Genomic DNA, 19,987 nt, shown 5'->3' with positions numbered 1-19,987 from the left:
TCTTTCCAACAACCTTGGGATATCGTGGAGTAGTTTTTAATACCTTTCCCTCCTTTTATAGTTCCCCTCTCTATCCTTCTGCCTCTCCATTCCTTCCTCTTATATACCCTCTAGAAATTTGCTGGGTACCTCAGTTTGAAAGATGAATCTCTAATCAAACAGGTCAGAAAGACAACAAATTTATTCTCTCCTTATTCCCTAAGGAGTAAAAGGCTCAGTGAAGGGAGTGTAACCACATCATAAACTTCTTGGATGAACCATAAATTACACTTGGTTTACGGATGATGTGTAGGTTGCTTAGGGACAAAACCAATTTTACTCTGGTAACGTGATTAATTTAAAACGCTATTTAGTTTTCTGTATGGACGGAAGGTGTTGCATGAGTTTAGAGATTTTCTTACTGCTAAACAAAGCAGGCTTCTGTGAATTAACATTCCCCGCCCCACCACTGCAGTGAGAACCCGTACATTAGAAATTACAAAGCAATAAGTAAATTAAAAAATATATAAAAACATAAATTCTGATCCATCCAATTAATTGGGGGGGAATATTATTTTAATTCTGTTTTATACCAAAGTGTGTTTCAGAGAATTTGTAGTAGTTAATAAATAAATATATGACACTATCTGCCTCCTAAGATTGATCAGTGAACTGCAGAGCATGTGCACACACAAACACAGGGAGAGTCCAACTGCATAATGGGGCTGCCTGTCCTTTGGGAACTGGTTTCGGAACACTTCAAATACTCCAAGCAGCCATTAAGAGTAAAAATGTTCTCCCTACAGATCTAGACCTTAAACAACCCGCAGAACTGATGGGAAAAGTAGCAAGGAGTATATTCACAGAGAGGAAGTAAAAGAAAGAGGCACAACAAAAGCAAGATGAGTATAGTAAGTGTAGCTGAAGAGTAGTTTAATTTCCCTAGACCATGATAAATGGCTCTTCTATTGTAGTATTCAGTTAGCTCTAGTTCAGCATTATGCAGTTAACATATTTCATGAATAGTGATGACATTTACTGAAGAACTGCAGTATTTAATCAACTGTATTTTAAATATTAAAGAGATGGTTCCTTGGCATATGTCAATTAAGCGCAGTGTGCAACTGTTCCTTTAAAGTGCTGTGGAATAAGTCCTAGGGGAACATTTCCTTGGATGCTGCAGCTCACATACTTTTTCATGTGGGCTTGTTGGCTTGGGGTATGTTTTCCCAGCTGGGGTACCCCGAAAGTTAGATCTAAAAAGGAGACTCACAACGCTGAGTGTGGGAGCACCTAATTTGTGGGAGCCAACCCACTGCATGTTAGATGTCCCAGCTCTCTTGAGTGGGTCTTGCTGGCAGAAAGGCAGAGGAAGGTGTAGTCTGTAAATCCCCACTGGGCTTAAGTATGAAAGAGCAGCTGAGCATTAAACGAAGGCTGCTCCCAGGCATGCTTTTGTTTCAGCTTGGTACTAAACAACTGCCCTTGTATGGTACTAAGTCCTGGGCTGCTAAAGGTGCATGTTCTTTAAGAGATGTATATGCATGTAACTGCCTGTACAAAAGTGAATGTGTGATTGTAGGCACAAATTAGTTGCTCATAAAAACCACACAGAACAAAATGCAGCTGTGTGAGCAAATACAATTTGCACATGTAATTCCAGGGATGGTGCAGGCAAATTAGGTGCATAGCTAGTTTTGAAAGAAAAAGAGCGCTGCAATGAAACAGGTTCCTGACTGTCACACCAAAGCCCGTCACAAGAGATGTGCTGAGTTCTGATGCCGATTTCCTGAGTTTAGAGACTTTGTTCTCCTAATATTTGTGTTCTGAAACGCACAGAGTTTACCACATAAAACGCACTCGACATGAGTGCTATTCCTTAGATGGCAAAAAGCTTCGAGATTGGCAACTCATACTGAAACGCACTTGGGTACGGAGAGATTCACCTTCTTCTTTGCATACACGTGGCTGATGGTAACCAAGGCTCTTAAAGTGCATCACAAATACTAGACTTCTGCAAAATGGGCAGATTGCTGCTTATGTGCATTTGAAAAGGGTGAGAACTGCCGCCATCAAACGACGTGGGAGTTACAGAAGTTGTGCTGCAACTGTTCAGCGCGGGCTTAGCGTAACAGAGCAAGGGGAGGGAGGCCGCCCCCACGAAGACCTTCCAGTCTAGATAAGACAGGTGGAGCAGAGGTGGAAAGCCCAGTACAAGCGGAGTTTGCTCCTGGCTGCAGACGGCTCACCTTGCCTCCCGGGCCTGTGGTCCAGGGCTGGTGTTTAGAATCCAGCACCCTCCCGCCTTGCCCGCTCACGCGGGCTCAGCACTTGACGGCTTGTGGCGAAGGCCAGACGTCCAAACCCGCGGCTCAGCTCAGGCCGCTCTAACAGGGCTCAAGCGAAAGGACGGCGCGAACCGGGGAGGCCTCCTGAGCTCGCGCTCGCTCGCAGGCCGGGCGCACTGATCTCAACCCACTGCCTTGTGGGTCCCGCGGCTGCAAGGACCCAGCGCCGGCTGCCGCTTGTGCCCCGCGCCCGGGGGAGCCCGACGGCAACTGAGAGCCGCCTCGTGCAGAGAAGGACCCGACCCTCGGCGCGGGCCCAAGGCGGGCGCAGCAGCTTTACCTGGTGCTCGTCCCCGGATCCTCGCTTCGGCCGCTCCCCGCCCGGGGCTCCGAGACGGCCCGGGGCTGCAGCCGCCGCCGCCCCGCGCTGGAACTCAGACGCCGCAACATTCCATTCTCTCCCCCGGAGAAGGCGGGGGGGGCCGCGGCTCAGCCAATCAGCGCGTCCCGGGCCGAGCAGGACCGTCCGGTTCTGGAACGCTGAGACTCAGCATTCCACACTAGCCACGCCCCTCTCGGCACGTTGACCAATCAGGGAGCGGGAGTAGGAGTAGGAGCCTGGGACGGAATTGAGTGAAGTGGTACAGGACCTGGTCTGCGGCCAGGGAGCCGCCCTAAGCAGGGGGCAGACTGTGGCCCCGAGGGCCGGGTAGGTTGTGGGGGTCTAGTGGCCGCTCTCCTCTTCGTCCGCCCCGCGAGGAGAGGCGCTGGCCCCTGCCCTTCAGTCTCGTCCCCAGCCCGGGCAGCGGGTGGCCCCTTGTAACCCCTGCTCGGCCCGGGGCCGCCGCACGTGCGGCCCAGAAGCAGTGTTTCTTAAATATGAAATGATCGTACTGCAAGTTCACAATGATCGTATTTGCTGAACAACTATATGCAAATAAGTATGCAAGTCTTCTCCTTTACTTCATATTGCTCACTCTAGTCTAGCTCACTCTGTCCAGTGAGTGTGTGAAAACTGGGTTAGTAAAGTGGAAGCATTTCTTTATGTTGAGGCAAACAAGCATAAGAAAGTGCTGATAGCAAGCCCCAAAGTCAGTTAAAACTCCCAGAGTATGACTTGTGTTTTAAAGATGTTGCATCAATTAGCTGCCTCAAAAATTATATGTTTTGAGTACTTATACTATTATTGATTGTACATCGTACAGTTATTATACAAGTATAGTAATTACCATACACCTGGCATCACCGCCCAGAGGGCTTCCAAGGAGGGCTTGTGGCTGTGCGTGTGGCTGATGGACCCAGTAGAGCCCCTAGGTGTGGGCTGGGCCTGGGGAAGCATCAACACATTTTGTTGCAAGGCTGTTCCAGATATTCCTGCCATTAAACTAGGAAGTGGTCAGAGCCAGAGAACTGCAAGTTTGCTTCTTCTGCACCTGAAGACAGCAGTTTGCATTGTACTCCTGGGTGCCTTGGTGGGGAGAGGCCCTGACTGCTCATAGAGCACTCTGTTAAGGTCTTAGGCTTGTTGGCAATGCTTCCTGGCTACATGGTTACGAGGGACAGACACTTAACACGTGACCCAGAACAGATTTCAAGTATTGCTTTTAATAAACAGTAAGATCAGTTTTATTGCCCTCCAACCCCACCCCCAAAGGGATCATGCCACATAATTTAACTTCTCGGTGCGCTTCTGCAATGGAATGACATCACGGCTGCAGTTTTTAAAATGCTCCACCTGAAAGAGGATGTGAATCTTTTGTAGAAACTTCTTAGAAGGTTGCGATGCATGATGCGTTGTGGCCGGTACTGCTGTGACTGGTGGAGATGTTTTCACAGACTGGAAGAGCACAGGGATTTGCCACTGTAAATGAATTCATAGTTTCGTGTAATCTTGCCTTATGTTCACTTAGGTTTTTCATGGCATTTGTCAGGTGAGAACCCCAACATCAAGGCCATTCTTTTGTTTGCAACTGATCTATCCCAGAAGTGTCTTTGTTAAAGAAGTTAAATTTGATTGACTGCTTTTGTGCATTGTGGCTGTCTGGCATATAACATCTGCAATATAGTATGCATTGTATATAAAAGTCCTTCAGTCCTTGATCTGAGTGCAGTAGCCATTGTGGACAATGCAGTGAATCCAATAGGAAAAATGAAGGTCATACTTTTGTAATCTGGTGATGTGTAATCTTGTGATGTTCATAGATGTTCACTGGTGGTCATACATGATGCATGCCCCATCAGTCCAGAACATACTTTGGAACCCTTTCTGAACCCTGAAAGCCTACTGGATGTCCAGATCAGAGCTTGGAGAATGTTCCTCTTGTCATAGAGCCATATAAAGTGAGCAAAATGGTATAACTACCAGAGTCACAGTGCCTTGGCATAGGCTGAAAAGAATATTAGAAACTACTGAAAAGCACAACCAAGAAAAAAAGAACACATTCTCATGTATATTCAGTTTACACCCTTCTTAAGGGTATATCTTGCAGCTATAGCTCTGCATCTAGAAGGTTTGTATAGCATCTTCTTCAGAACTGTTAGTGATACCATTTGATGAGGATTTGCTTATAATCAGTGTGAACTACTCTTTGTCAATGAAGGTTTGGGTAAAAATTCCGAACAGAGGCCACAAAAGCTGGGTACCTTGTTTTGACACATACACTTTGATTTTTAGAGTGCTTACAATTCTGTCTGAAATCTCTGATGTTCAGCAGTGGATGTTCTGATATCCAGGCTCTTTAACCAGTCAAGCACACTAAAATAGAGGTACCTAAAATTTATTGGCAATGTCAGAAAATGTAGATTTTCATACAGTTCTCCATAAGGTCCTCGGGGATTGTAGGAGCCTACTCTGTTCTATAATTGAGAGACTTGCTCACGCTCACTATCCATAATATTGTTTCATTTTTAATGAGAACTGATAGATCTGTCAAGATATTAATAATGTTTCTTTTCCAGGTTTTCACTATCTCTAGTAACAAAAAAGACAGTAGCTCAGTTTACGTTTTAGCTCAGTTTGTATATTTGAGAGCTAAAACATTTGCCCAATCATAGGAACTTGCAAAGATTGGTTTTGTCCAAGGGTGTTTTTTTGATGCTTCACACTCCACTGCTGCTTCTGAATTTTGTAAGTGGATTAATCACACATATAGATTAAACCCATTTCTGTGGTGTTAGTAAGGGTTAGTAGACTGGGTCTCTAAAGTGCAGATGTAGTTTTTAAAAGGTGGGAATTACAGAGGGAAGAAGGCTTGGCTTATAGTAGCCGAGAACAGGTTGTTGTGTTGAGTGGACATTTTCATCTTGATTCTGTAGTTTTATTGCAACACTCTTTTTCCTGTGCTGTTGGTGAGACATGCTAAGGATAGAGATCAAATACAGAGGAACACTGAATAAAACAGAATTCTTTAAGCTACGGCTGGTAGGCAACTAATTTTTTTTTATTTGCCTCACTCGTGTGTTATAGGAATGAGTGTAAATGCATTGTTTAATGATGAACCCATAAAACAAGATCTTAAACTGATTTAAAACAGTACTACAACATTGGAAAGGTCTCCTTGCATTCAAATTTAATACTTAGTTTGATGCAGTTTGCTGTTGAGAAAATCTAACGTTTGGGTTGGCTGAACATGGTAACAAGATTATAGTTCTCGCCATCCTCAGTTCAAAGTAGAACAGGTCAGCCAACTGCGGTACAAATTTAAAGGAGACCCCTTTCTCTAAAAAGTGTGTGCCATCACTTGTCTTTTAACTAGTCAGTTGAGAACTGGCCTTTTCATCTTGGTTTGAGAATTCAGTGGAAAAATAATCTTACAGTTTAGGAAATGATCCTAGTGGCCACCTGACATATGGGTTATTGAACTGATGGGGGTTTCTTTTCTCTTCGGGTTTCAAAACTTCAGTCAGGAAACCCTCAGCTTGAAGTACCAGCTTTTTAAAGTCACTTTATCTGATTGTAGTTGCCTCTGCTTAATCTATTGCCTGTGGCATCTTCTTCAAAACCAGTAGTTTTTCAGTAGCTGAAATCTTCAGCCTAAGTGGGATACAGTAATTTCAAAGCAAGAGAAGGAAATATGCAGCTGTTCAGGCTGAGTCAGCCAAAGGTAAGCTCTGCAGGGGAGAAAATGGGTCTTTATTATCTTCTGTTGGCAAAGTTACTAGAGCAGCCAGCAGGAAAAGGATTAGACTGTAATGTTAGCAAAAACATCTGGTAAGTTTTGAGCAAGGTGTGCGTTCCTTGTGGCTGTAAAAAGCCGGATATTTTATAAAACTGTTGTGAACAAACTGAGTGCAAATGTTCAGTTAATATGCTTAAAACTTTAGAGATGCTGTGGTTGTAAGATCTCTAATAGACAGTATATGTACTGGATTAAGTAAATATATCATTAGAGGGTATATTATATTCCTGTCTATACTTGAAGGTAGAATGTGATATAAACTTTATTAGCATGAGTTACCCATGTTTGATAAACCAGCATGTAAATTATACAGATTATTCCTAAAAAAGGTCAGTAAAAGTCTTTATATCACACCACCCTGACCTGCTATTGGACTCAATAGAAAGACTCATGTTGAGAACTGGCTCAGCTTTTAGAATTTGCACTTCTGTCATTTACTTGTCTCATTGCAGTGCCTAAAAGTAGTTATTGTTTCCCCCTATGGTAAAAGGTGAAGTGCCTTTGACATTAAGTGAACTTGCAGGAAAAGTAATAAAGCCTATAAATATATAAAACACTTGCAAACTGGTTTGAGGTATCTTTTCTGGACTAAAAAGTGGCTATTTCTATGAGATCCTTAATAGGTATCGCTCTTATACCACCCACATCCAGTAAACCAGGATGAGGTGGGCTTCTTGCTAGAAGTTCCAGGTACATTTGGCCCAGTTAATATGAACAGCTTGCGTATGGGAAGTTCCTATCTTTCTTGATGCTGTTGTTTTGATAGATCTGGCTCAAAATCTGTAGTTTATTCTCTTTATAAAGCTTTACTACCGTGTTTTTCTCATACATGGAGGTATAGTGTAAGGATCTTAAAGTATTACCTAAACAATAATGATGGGTATGATTTTATGTTCTTTTTACAGATAGGGAGACTGAAACAGAAAGTGACATAAGACGTGCAATCATATAGGACTTGATCATGCTTCCACTGAAAATGGGAATAGCATGTGCTTAACCATTGATTTCCATGGGGAATGGGATCAGCTCACAGTGAGTCACTGCCAGATTGAGGCATAAAACCCAGGAGTCCTGACTCACAGTCCTATGTTCCTAACCATTTGACCACGTTGCATCTCATAGAGCTTAAGTTATGGGGACAGTGCCAAATGGGAACACCATACATTCATTCAGAAGCAACTAGCAAATTTAGAAGGCTGCAAATTTAGATCATCCTCATCTTAGCCACCCAGATAAGTCAGTATCTTAAGCACTTTGGTTATGATATCTGTAGAGTGCCTTAGAACCCTGACCTGGTTGGTTTCTAGGGGCAGCTAGAATCTGGATGTTAAATACCAATTCATTATGAATATGTAAATTGCTCAGGACATATTCATATCTTATGTAGAAATAACACTACGTTTCTTCAGAGAACCACATTCTAAGAAGAAATAAAAAAGGGAAATGTTAAATTCCTATCAGACAAGTTGCAGGGGTTTGGGTTGTAGCCGTGTTGGTCTAAGGACATAGGCAGACAAGGTTCCTTGGGTGAATTTGATATCTTTTATTAGACCAACCCAAATGGTTGGAGAATAGTTATTAAGCAAGCTTTCGGGTTCAAAAACTCTTCATCAGGCTAAGGAAGCTTCAGCAGTTGTTGTGTGCTGGTTCCATCCAGGAAGAGCACACACCAACTGCTGAAGCTTCCTTAGCCTGACGAAGGGTTTTTGAACCTGAAAGCTTGCTTAATAACTATTCTCCAACCATTTGGGTTGATCTAATAAAAGATATCAAATTCACCCAAGGAACCTTGTCTGCCTATCAGACAAGTTTATATTTAACCATATTTTTGAATGGTTTCAAAATACTTTATTAAGTAGACTCAGAAGAAGGACATTACCTTTGCTAACATTTGTGTTCTGCTCTGGCAGGGTCACATGCAGTTTAGCTCTTGAAAAAGTTCTGGGAAATGTGTGCTTCATTTATCAGATTTGGATGAGAAATTGCAGCAGTGAGACAGCTAAATAGAGAGAGAAGTTTTAGGGATTTCCCTAATGAGCAAATAGCAGTTTCCATAACTTGTTATAGCCACTGTAGCTGATCATCTTCAACAATTATAAAGCCTGATCCAGAGCTTATTAAATTCAATGGGAATCTTACTATTGATTTCTATGAGGTTTTTTTAATCCAACCTATAATATAGCCCTGTATATAGCCATCCTTTTTACTGTAACATACCAAGGATGAAAATACTGTCAATGAAATATATCTTATGAGATGCTGTAAAGACAGTCATAGTGTATGATGGGTAGAATATGCCAAAAATAATAGACAAAATGAACTTAAGACATGAATAAATAAAATCTAATTTCTTATACAGTATATGCCAGATTGAGTTGCAAATCAATAGCAAGAAATAGGGTTATATCAGAGGAGACTGCTGAGTGTCAGGGAAGGTTCCTAGCACTGGGGAAGTGAGATGAGTCAAACCAACTTTGCTCCAGTTGTGGTTCTGGACATGCTGTGTCTCCATGCTGCTTCTGCTTCCTGACATCCTGGACTGATTCACGTACCCTCCCTTTAAGACTCTAACAGTGTTAAGAATGTGTAGTATATGGGACAGCTAAGGCAATGATCACATTGCCAATGCCTCCTCGCTGATTTACAACATTAAAGACAATCTGGAAGTAATTTTGGAGCTGCTATAACATTACTGGTCTTGCAAAGACCCCATAAATATAAACAAGAGACCTTTGCAACAGTAATAATTGTTGATTGTAGCTCAGGAGTCAGAATTACAATGGGCATTAGTTCCCTATTTACTACCAGTTTCATAGAAACATAGAACCACGGGGCTGGAAGGGACCTCACGGACATGATTGGACAACCTTGTAGTTGGCCCTTGCAATGCCATATTTGTATATGTATTGTTCATCGTGACAGTTTATTGTTATGACATTTCTTTGAGATGGGGAAGCATATTATATATATATATTCCCATTCTACAGATAAGGAACTGAGGCACAGGGAACCTGTAACTAGCTTGAAGTCACTGGAATTCTACCGGTGTTTTTAATTGAATGCAACAGCGGTTAGGAATGTTTCTTCATCCTCTGCCTGCCCAGGAAACTGCCTTACCTATTCTTCCAAGGATATAGGTCCTTGAGATACAGTCATTCTTTTCAGGTAAGCTGCCTGCAACTCAGTTTATTTTAGGCCACATAGGAACTACAATTGCAACATGAACAGATTGCCTGTCTGAAGTGAGCCTAATGACTTCCCTGGCTTCTTGTTTATTATCTGATTGGATTTGAAGTCATGGATTTAATCTGCAAGGGCCTAAACAGGCTTGAACCTGGCTATCGAGATTCAACCCAAAATAACTTTACAATATACAGCTACAAGGACAATGTCCTACAAGGTCGATGTAATTTGGAAAGCTTAAGATAAAGCTATTAGGTGTTGAGGGGCATAATGTCCTTAACTTCAGAAATCCACTGTTCAGGGAAGCCAAGTATAAATGTCTTCCAGTGGGAATGCAAGGCCTGGGGTAAGGTTTCTGACACTTTCACGCTACCAGCTTTTGCAAAACCATCCAAAAAAAAGAGGAGGAGGAAAGAGCCAGATGGAAAAAAAGAGGGAGAGAAATACTAGAATTGTGAGAAGAGGTGATAAGTGATCACTTGGATACATGTTCAGCACTTAAAACCCCTCTTAGCATATAAAATGAGTGTAGAAAAAAGGGAGAAGTATCTTAAAAGGGTGTTCAGTAAGTTGAAATATGTTCAGACAGTCAAGCTTTATTGCATTTTCTGAGTTCAACCTCCTTCCTCAACTAGCATTATTCTGTGCATGTTCCTCATCTAAATTCTTCTTCTTCACTATTGCTATTTTATTTGAACAGTGATCTCCTATTCAGTATGTGCTTTTATTGCACTAGGTAAATCATGATGAGCGATTAGGTATTTCAAACACTAAAACTTAGGTAGATTAGGCATTGCAAATATTAAAACAGAAAAAAAATATCACAGAGACAAGAGTGTGATAATAATCAGTTAATTTAAAAAGCTGTAAATGCATTTGTCTGTGATTGACTGATTATTCAGAGACACATGAAAGTGTTTCATTCAAAAGGCTCCCTTTTTCTATGTACATCTCTTTTATTTATGTGGGAAACATATGCAATCTCCTTAGATTTTCCTTAGAACGCCAGTGGAGGGAATTATTGCCCAGCTAGAGCAAGAGTCTCTCCAGCAGGATAACAATTCCCCTCATTGCAAAAGGTCCATACAAGCCCTAAGTTCTTTTTCCGGTGTGTTAAGGTAAAGAGAGGTTGGTAAATGCTCACAGTGCTAGAGGGAGTTTTGTGCCTCCACAGTGTAGGCAGGAAGCACCATCAGGTATGTAAATAGCACACAGAAAACATGAATAAGGCAGCACATGTCTTTCTAAGGGATTGCCTGACATCATGGTGAGCATGCTCAAGTGGGCTGTGATGACATCAGACATTGGAATTAATGTGGAAGTTTGAGGTCAAGGAGCATCTTTAAAGATGAAAAGAGATTTGCTGACTCCTGACAGAACAGGCTATCTTTAAGGGAAGTCGTTCCTTAAAAGTTAAGTACACCTGAGCATAGAGGAAAGTGAAAGAGGATCACTTGTTAGCCCGAGTGGATAATGTAGTTGCTTTGTGTGTAGAAAGAGGGCTTTCCTTAAGGGTGGATGTCTGGTTAAAGTTTGAATAAGGGATGCATATCCAGATTGTTCTGAACTCCCAAACCTTTCTGGAGAATCTTAGCTCCATCCTTCTATCTCAAACTAAAAGCTTTGCATATTATTAGTACAGTCATATTTGAAGTGCTTGATTTTTTATGTGCTTAAGATAACAGATTTTCAGTGCAAAAGTAACCCTATGTCCCCACAAGACCCTATTCTCTCATACAGCCGATGCAGACAAAGAAGCCCTCTGTTATAATCTCCTCGGGAAAGAACAGATAGCCAGGGAGTAAACCCTCATTCACTGCTTGTCAGATCTGTAAAGGAGTCTTAAAGGGGAAGGACATTACATTTAAGCCTTCCTAAAGCCCTTTTTTATTGCCAGAGTACTGTAAAGGAAGCTTTAGTGTAAACGAGAATAAGGCTCCTAATGTAGCATCATCAACCTGGTTCAAGACACCTGGAGGGTGGAAGGTCAGCATTATTTCTGTAGGCCTTTCCCACTGGGTATGCAGTTTAATCAGGCTGACTTTAAGGACAGAGCATTGAATCAGTGCCCTTCTAGTATTTTTAGAAAATTGGAATTAGATGCTTCAGAATTACTTGCCCAGAAGGAAGCCCTGCCTGCTTAGGGAAGGAAGAACGTTTTATCAGGGAGAGCTGAGTTTGACGTAGTGCCCGTAGTGTCCTCTCACTGGAGTGGGGAACACTTTTTTTGTGACGAGAGGTGACAGAGAGTGTAGCTCTGCCACTGGACATATGTCCCAAGAAGCAGTAGTCTGGCATTTGAGTCCCGGAAGCTATGTGCTAGTTGCTTCAGTGTGTCTCAGTGCCCCACTCACACATCTGTATCGGTAAAAGAAATGGGATCTGTGAGAGGCAGTATTCACAGATATTTCCTTCTTTGTGGCACACTGAGACACGTACAAAATAAAATGTTTCCTTGCCAAGCCCCCTGCCCCAGGGTAAAGTTATGTGAAGGGCACTGCAGTTAGTTTGACTCTACACGTTTTTGGCTGTTCAGATTTCATTAACTGGGGAGCTTCCTCTAATGCCTTAGGCCTTATCCTTCATAATGCACGCAACTTGGGAGAATCTTTTAGTACTACTGCATTCATTATCCTTCATTAATACAATTAACATAATAGTGATTAGGATTCATTATTCTCTGCAAGGGGATAAAGCCAGTAATACATATCTCAGAATCAAATACCTCAGCCCCTTGTCTTGGGATTGCTTTATTTTGGAGTTGTTTATCTTTTTACATCCTTTTGCCTTCTGGAAAAAATAGTCACTTAATTGTAAAACTCTTTGGGTCAAGGGAATGCACTGCACTGCTCTTCCAAGCATGTTAAATAGGTGAATTGATCTAGGGGAGCCATATAGCTCAGGCATGCTGTTCAACAGTCTAAACTACTAACTTCATCTTCTTCAAGATCAAAAGCTACTTAGTTTCCCCACATCGAAGACTTTTTATAATCGCAATAAGACAACTCTAGAGAGAACCATCTAATATTAACTCCAGGGAGTAATCATCTAATCACAATCTGGGGGTGATTTGAGGCACTCATCTGGACCAAATGCCTCACAACACCCTAGGAGTGGTTTTATTGCATGATAGCAATACCCCATTGAGCCTTATTGCTTAATTAAAAACAAATTCCCAAGTAATTTATTTTTTTGCCTTTCCATAAAAACACAGTAGTACATAGCATATATAAAACATCCATTAAATGGTGGTAGATGCAAATTTATATTGTGAGATACCATCCGTTTCTTTACCACTTGGGGTTGAAGTTAAATGTAAAACCATTTCCTCTAATCCATACACTGCTGTGTTTAGAGAGGAATAAATATAGGAAAGAGAGGTTCATTGTAGGATGCCTTGTTTTTATTAACTGATCTATTTGGACTGCTCACAGGAATTTATTTCCTATGAACTCATAGGAATTTATGAGTTCCCCTCTTCCATCCCCAGAGTGATTTACAAATGGTAGCTAATTCTCATATCACGCCTGTGAGGCACCACCCTGCGAGGAAGGTAATTTTACAGATGGAGAAAATGAGGCAAAGATTTCTAGAGTTCTCTCCAAAAGCACAACGGAAATGTGCACAGTGAATGGCTTTGTAATCCAGGATTCTGCTATCACATCAACAATTGAAGTACTAGATGACACTGCTCTCATAATGGGGAGGGGAGGGGAGGATAGTAAATCTCCTTGAGCATTAGACCTCTAACTAGAGATAGAGATGGCTCCAACTGCCAATTTACTAGAGTGACAATCCAGAATTAGTAATAATAATTTTTGGCTTGAATATTCTACTTAGCAAAACCAAAAGCTACCATGGCATCCATGCTTTCTGGGTAAAGAATGACATAGTGACAAGATCTACTTAGCACTTTGATCATACACATTTACATTTTCATGGATCAGATGCTGGTTACTCAAGGAAATGCCAAGAACTAGAGTCAAAAGGGAAGAAGACAGGAAATGCAGTTGTCACAACTTTGAGTGAGTGTCGTGATGTAAAGTCAGCCTGGTTAATGATGGTTGAAGACTCAGGCAAAGGCATCAGAGAGATCTGTCCCATATTTAGGTTTTATTGAAAAAAAATCTTTTGAAGTTTGACAGGCCACTTTGATAGAATATTTTCCTTAATTAAAAAAAAACAATTTCCTTACTTAATTAAAAAAATATCTTTAGACAGGCTTAAGTATTGCTATGGAATAGCTGTATCCCAGAAATCACATCATAATGCTAGTTAATGGTAATATGAAAGTGACTATAAGCAAAAGTTAACTAACTTAGTTCATTGTCCAGGCTGATTGAAATTGTAGCTAGATATTTTTTAAAGAACTGTAATGTAATAATTTTGGGTGTTATTGGTAGCATGGATAGGACGTGTTCATGAACAGCATTTTTAATCTGATAGTATTCTTTTAAAATAAGCACCTTACAGACAAATAGCTAACAGCTTTATCCAGCACTCATATTAATATAGCTTTCACATAACTCACTGCAGTTGGCTAGTATATAACTCAAAGTTGAATGAGTATCTAGTAGAATGTTTTACAATGTGGATTTTAAAGATGTTCTAAATGGTTTCCTTTTCTCCACAATGTATCTGCCATTTTACAAAAATCCCATGTTAGTTTATCTTCATATACCACAATGATGGTCCCAAGAATGGAAAAAATGTCCTGTCCAATAGTGGCAAGAGGTAAAAGGCTAACTCTTTTCAAATCTAAACCTTTCTAACATTGGCGATGTGTAGGGGGTGCACGCAGGTGCACATGCACCCCCTGAGTGTGGTGGTGCATCCCCTGTGGAAAGGCGCCACCAACACTGCTGGCAGTGCCTGTGGGCAGTCACCGCTTGCCACCCCCCTCGCCACTGACACTGGTGGCGGTGTCTGCATGGTCCACAATCACCACTGGACGCTGCCGGCAGCATCTGCAGGTGGTCGCCAAACACCAGTCGGTGCTCACCACCACCCCACCACCCCTACTGCCGACAGCCCTATCAAGGTTGGAGCACAATGGTGGGGCAGTATGAGGAAGGGTACTACTTTAGCCCTACCATAATATTTTCAGCAAGTTCCAGTTGGCAACAAGTTTTTGAAACAGAGCAGTGGGTTTATTGGCCTGTGTTACAGTTAAGCGATGGGGTCCTACTGTAGTGGCTTCCACCTCGTTGAGATGGACAGTAGGGAGCGGCTGACACACTTCCTGGATGGTTATCTGTATCCATTGCCATTCCCGCCTCCTTATGAATTATTGCTGAAATGCTAACAGCTGTTCAGAGCACAACCCTTCCAAGCACTAATGAGAGACCAGTTTCTTGTGCTTGTAAATTCCTTTCTTTTTAAGCCTTAGGGCACAAACAAAACACTGTGATGTATATGATAATATCTGGCCTTTAACAAGACAAGAAGTTGTAGTCCCTTTACGGTGAATGGGTCAAGAAAATGGGTAACTTTTGTTATGAATATTTCCCATAGACAGTGAAATAAAAGGGGATATTTCAAAAGTTGAAAATGCTTCACTTGGTTTGGTACTGTTTGCCGTTTCCATCTTCAGAGAATATATTTGCAATAAGAAAAAACTCAAATGGTGTTAGAAACAACAGAGAAAAGCAGCTGGCCATGGGATAGAACACGCGCTGCATTTGCTATCGACAGCGCAGTAAGGCAACTGAGTTCATATAAGGTAAGAGAACATAAGGGAACATTTCCATACCCTGCAGTGTCTCTTCCTCTCTGTGATTTTTTGCTAGAGCAAATAGCTTTGTGAAACTGTGAGCATTTTGCGCCACCTTCTGGTACTACTTCATGCTTGTATCATTCATATACTATATGCATACAGATATAAATAAGCATACAATCCTACAATATATTTTTCCGTGATCAAAAATATTAAAAATTGGCCTGCATTTAGATTAAAAAATAATAGCAATGTGTTTAAAGAATTGGTGCTCTGGGATATGATATAAAGATTCCCCACTGCCTTGTAGCTTTTGTCATCATTGATGCAACTCTAGTTGTGCAGCTCAGAATGGTAATATTGTGCAACCACTCTACATATATGCAAATGATGACAAAGGTGCAAGATTGAAGGCTAAGATGGTTATTGATTCTGGATTCTACTACAGTACCTTGACTTCAGTCAAAAATTAATGTTGATATAGTGTATATAGTTCAGGTTCAATAGAGCTTAATCAGGTTAAACAATTTGTTCACCGTAGAAACTCACTTCATATTAAAATGGAAAAAATCTGTCAAAGGAGAATGGGAAATTTTTATCACTCCCCATTGTAAAGCTCTTGGCTTTTGCATGTCCCTTAACTATTGATACTCAATTTAAAAACATTACAAAACTGGAAACAAACCTAACAGTGTTTAACACGCAATCTTGTGTGAATGTTGTTGTTCTAGTCCTGATATTTTCAGGTAATTATAAACACTGCAGATACAGGTGATTAGGAACCTGGATCTTCTGCTTTCCTCGCTTCTTTTAATACATGTTATCTCTGTGTTTCCTGGAGATTAATTCTAGAATATATGGGACCTACGTTCTCTTGTATAAAGCATTAATTTTCATTCCAAAGTACTGTAAGGCAGAACGATGAGAATGGAGGTGAAGGAACATAAATTTTATGGCCCCAGTGCTGCTGTCCTTACTTGTGCAAATCTCCCATTGATGTGGTATTATTAAAATACAGAGCTTTTCCATTAGAGTGGCTGTTTGGAGGCCTGTGTGAAAGGGGTGTGTTTATTTCAGTCCAGCTCCTAGGGGCAAGGTGTTTGCATCACAAGAACGATCTCCTCACCAGGCTTGAGGGGCTGCTTTTGTTCACAGAGGCCATGGGTTGACTAGATGGGGACGCAAACTACCTTTTTGAGCCTTACTGTGGTCCTCTTAAATCAAGACAGAAATTTGCACTGCAACTGCCTGTGCTGCTATTGTTTTGGGGAGGTAAACAGGAGATTTCAGTTTCTAGGGGTATTCCTATACCATGAACTTGCCTCACCAGGCAGCACCGCTGTAAATCACGCTGTGTTCTTCTCTGCCGGTTCCCTCCAGACTCTCACTGGGATGCTGGAAATGGGCTAACTTGGGGGCAGAACCACTTGTACCTGATTATGCTACTTGTGGTTCAGGAGGCAGAGTGTACTGAGCAGTGCAGCCTGACATGGTAAGGTAGCAGGCTAGGCATGCCATGCTGTAGGGCTTTAGCTTGGTACCTTTTGCCCCACTGTCCATTTGTGTATGTGGGCCGGGTTCTGAGCAGTGAACATCGAGACCTTGGCCTCCTTTGCAGTGATGGGCCCTTGCCAGGGTTCCCTGTTCACATTCCTTCCAGTTTCCTCATATTTCACTTCTCACCTTTAAGGTATTACTTGCTTTCTGGGTTCGTTAGTACTTCCCCTATTAAAGAAAATGTTTTTTCTGCAGTGGACTGTATCTGCCCTTCCTCAGATTTCCCACAGGCTGTAACATGTCACCCACCCGAAATAATTCATACACAAGAAATTATTTTGGAGGAATGAAAAATTTAACTTTATACATGACCTCAAGGGTGTGATAAAATCAAGTCCTTTCAGACACCTGGAGCATGAAGGACCATCAATTTGCAAACCGCTGAACAGGTTGCTTCATTGATATTTCTGCAATAATCAGGTTAATGTCAATGCAGATCTATATTGGTGCTTTGTAGCTAAAAAGAAGGCTGCTCATGAACAGTAGCGCTCTGAAAAAAAATTCTTCTTTGAAGTTTGCTGTTCTGAGAAACAAATGTCAAATCAATTATCCCACCACAGAACTACTGTTCTAAAAATACAGCTGTTAAAAATAAAGTGCTCTGGTACAAGAGTGATGCGGCTGTGCTGCATAACAATCAAGATAGAGGATTGTTTAGTAAAAGACACCAACCCCCACTCCCTCCCAAAACAAGTAAACTTTTTATATTTTCCTGCAGAGGTTTTTAAAACTATATATTTTAAATCCTTGGTTGACTGGATTGCCAAGTTGTACTGTTATCTGATTTTTTTATAGCTGTTATAAAATCTGATAGATAATCCTGAAAATAGGGTCTTGCACCAGAAAGGCTGAGTCCCTTGAGTATAGCCTCGCAAAAAGTGATGCTGTAATGAGCTGCAATACTGAGATAAGACAGAATGAGATGAAGATTACACGGCTGCCTTAACTCTGAATTTCATCACTTTATGAGATTTAGGTCAGACCTTTAGCATTATTTTAAAGTAATTCTGTGTGTGCAAAGTTGACTACAGCTTCAGTGACACAGACAATTTTTATGAATGTATCACATGTGATCCAGCTCACACCTAATTTGTATTCAACAGTGAGGCATGCAGGACAGGACTCAACATGGGAGATGATCAAGAACAGTGTGATTTGCTTCTTTGTGGTTTTTGCCTCCTGTGTTTCCATACAGAATAAATGAAAATCTGTTCCAGAGTTGCCCTGGAGCCCAGGCTGCAGAAAGATGCTATGTGCCAATGCTCTTTCCTTCTCATTATCATACACTTGCAATCAAACCCTAATTTTTTAAATAAAAACCTGCAGAATTCTTTATTGGAACCATTAAACCTTCTATCTTCATTATTTAGGATGGCTACTTACCTTTTACTCAATGAAGCCATAATGCAACTGCTTCTATAAAAACCATTGAAATGGCTACTGTGACAGTGAGTAGATTTTCCTCTGTGTAAAATAAGCCTCTGCAAGTGAGACATAACTATCATTTACATTAATTAGGCAGCTATATAATGGGGTGTTCAGTAGCTATTACATCATTTAAATTCTTCAGCGAGCACCTCAGCCACCCAAGAACTATCCAGCTGAACATTTCCTAGTCCATAATTTTGAAATAATCCTTTAGAGAAAGAACATGCATAGCAGAAAGTGCTGCAGATGATCTCACTGAAAGAAAATCTCGTTTTATGCAGATTTATGGGGCCATTTTGACATACACAAAGAGCGTGTAATCCCATTGTCCCACCCCCAAGCTAACAATGCTATTTCAAGAGCACAGCCAGTGGGCTTGGCACCTTGGAAGATGCTATAGTCTCCGTCCCGGGGATGTTACAATCTAGGGTGCTGATTTTATAACTGATCCACTCGCACAGAGGGAGTCTGCCCCAAACAGCCCCTTATAGGATGGGGCCTGCTTCATCTAGCTATCCAGCTCATGCAGGCCTGTTTGTTGAATTTGGTGATACTTGAAGGTTATTTTTTTTTAAGTCCTAGCTGGTAAAACTGAATGACTGTGGGAAGCTTCAACTTTCATGATTTTAAGAAGTAAGAAAAATCTTGGAAATGCCAAATGCCCTCATGAGGCATAGAAACCAAAGGCAAATAAAAATCCCGACATTTATTTATTTATTTTAGACAATCTACTGATTTTTAAAATGATCTTATGTTTATTTTGGGCTCAAGGAATGCTTTTGAAAGGCTTGGGGCACAGTGAGAATGTGTGAATGATTTAATTAATCTCCATGGGATTTCACATGTGAAAGGATTATATAAAGAAGACAAAGTGATAACTTTCATGTAGTGCACTAGAGGTAAAACAGAGCAGGGAGTGAACTTAGCAGGTCTCTTGGGGTGGGGGAAATCAATGTTAAGGAGTTAGAGAAGTGGGTAGAGCTAATCAAAAATGATCACATCCTGCGGGGAATTCTGATATTTTGAAATTGGTTTTTTTTTGTCTTGAGACAGGGTTAAAAGTCAAAATATCTAAACTGTGTGTGCAAGAGAAACTTCTGAAAACATTTGATTTGGAAACGTCTCAATGTTTGCTTGTAGCATCGTCAACAAAAATGTTTTGATGCTTCTGAATGAAGCATTTTGGTTCAGCTTGTCAACTCCAAACAAAATACTCTGTCATGTCAGGCCAGGTCAAAAATAACTTCTGTCTGCCTGAGCCACTGTGGTGCCTAACAATAATTGCAGTTGCAGTGCTTTTATGTCCTTCTTTGCAGTGGGCCTTGCTCTGTGGGTGGACTGCATCTTCCATGATGCACCAAGGTTTCTTCTGGTAGCAGAGCCACCAGGGTAGCTAATGAGTGTCCTCCGTGAGAGCAAAAGACAGTTTAAGGTTAAGGAGGAAGACAGAAGATGAGTTGGAAAAGGACAGAAGCAGGTCTTTTGAGGGGCATAGGTGCTTGAGAAGAGTGCAGGAGGAAAGAGAAGTGTATAGACTGGAAGAGAAATAAGTGTGTTGAGTTGTGTAGGATTTCAAAGTTAAGGGTGAGAAGCAAGGAGGAGAAGCCAATAAAGGTGAAGTTAGAGAGGGAAGTAACATGTCTGTGAACTCCTGCATC

At 41.3% G+C, this 19,987-nt stretch overlaps 1 protein-coding gene across 1 annotated transcript in view; it reads right to left on the bottom strand.

The window, feature by feature from the left end:
- PLEKHF1 (pleckstrin homology and FYVE domain containing 1) overlaps positions 1 to 2,810 on the bottom strand; it is a 10,597-nt gene extending 7,787 nt beyond the window's left edge. The window contains exon 1 of the mRNA XM_006016597.3: positions 2,608 to 2,810. The gene's annotated coding sequence lies outside the window, so the exon portion shown is untranslated. The remainder of the gene's footprint in view (positions 1 to 2,607) is intronic.
- Positions 2,811 to 19,987: the final 17,177 nt, after the last annotated feature.

Source organism: Alligator sinensis, unplaced genomic scaffold (assembly GCF_000455745.1).
Source record: "Alligator sinensis unplaced genomic scaffold, ASM45574v1 scaffold170_1, whole genome shotgun sequence".
Taxonomy (NCBI): domain Eukaryota; kingdom Metazoa; phylum Chordata; order Crocodylia; family Alligatoridae; genus Alligator; species Alligator sinensis.
Note: the sequence above shows the minus strand (reverse complement) of the source record. Positions and strands in the feature narration are given on the sequence as shown.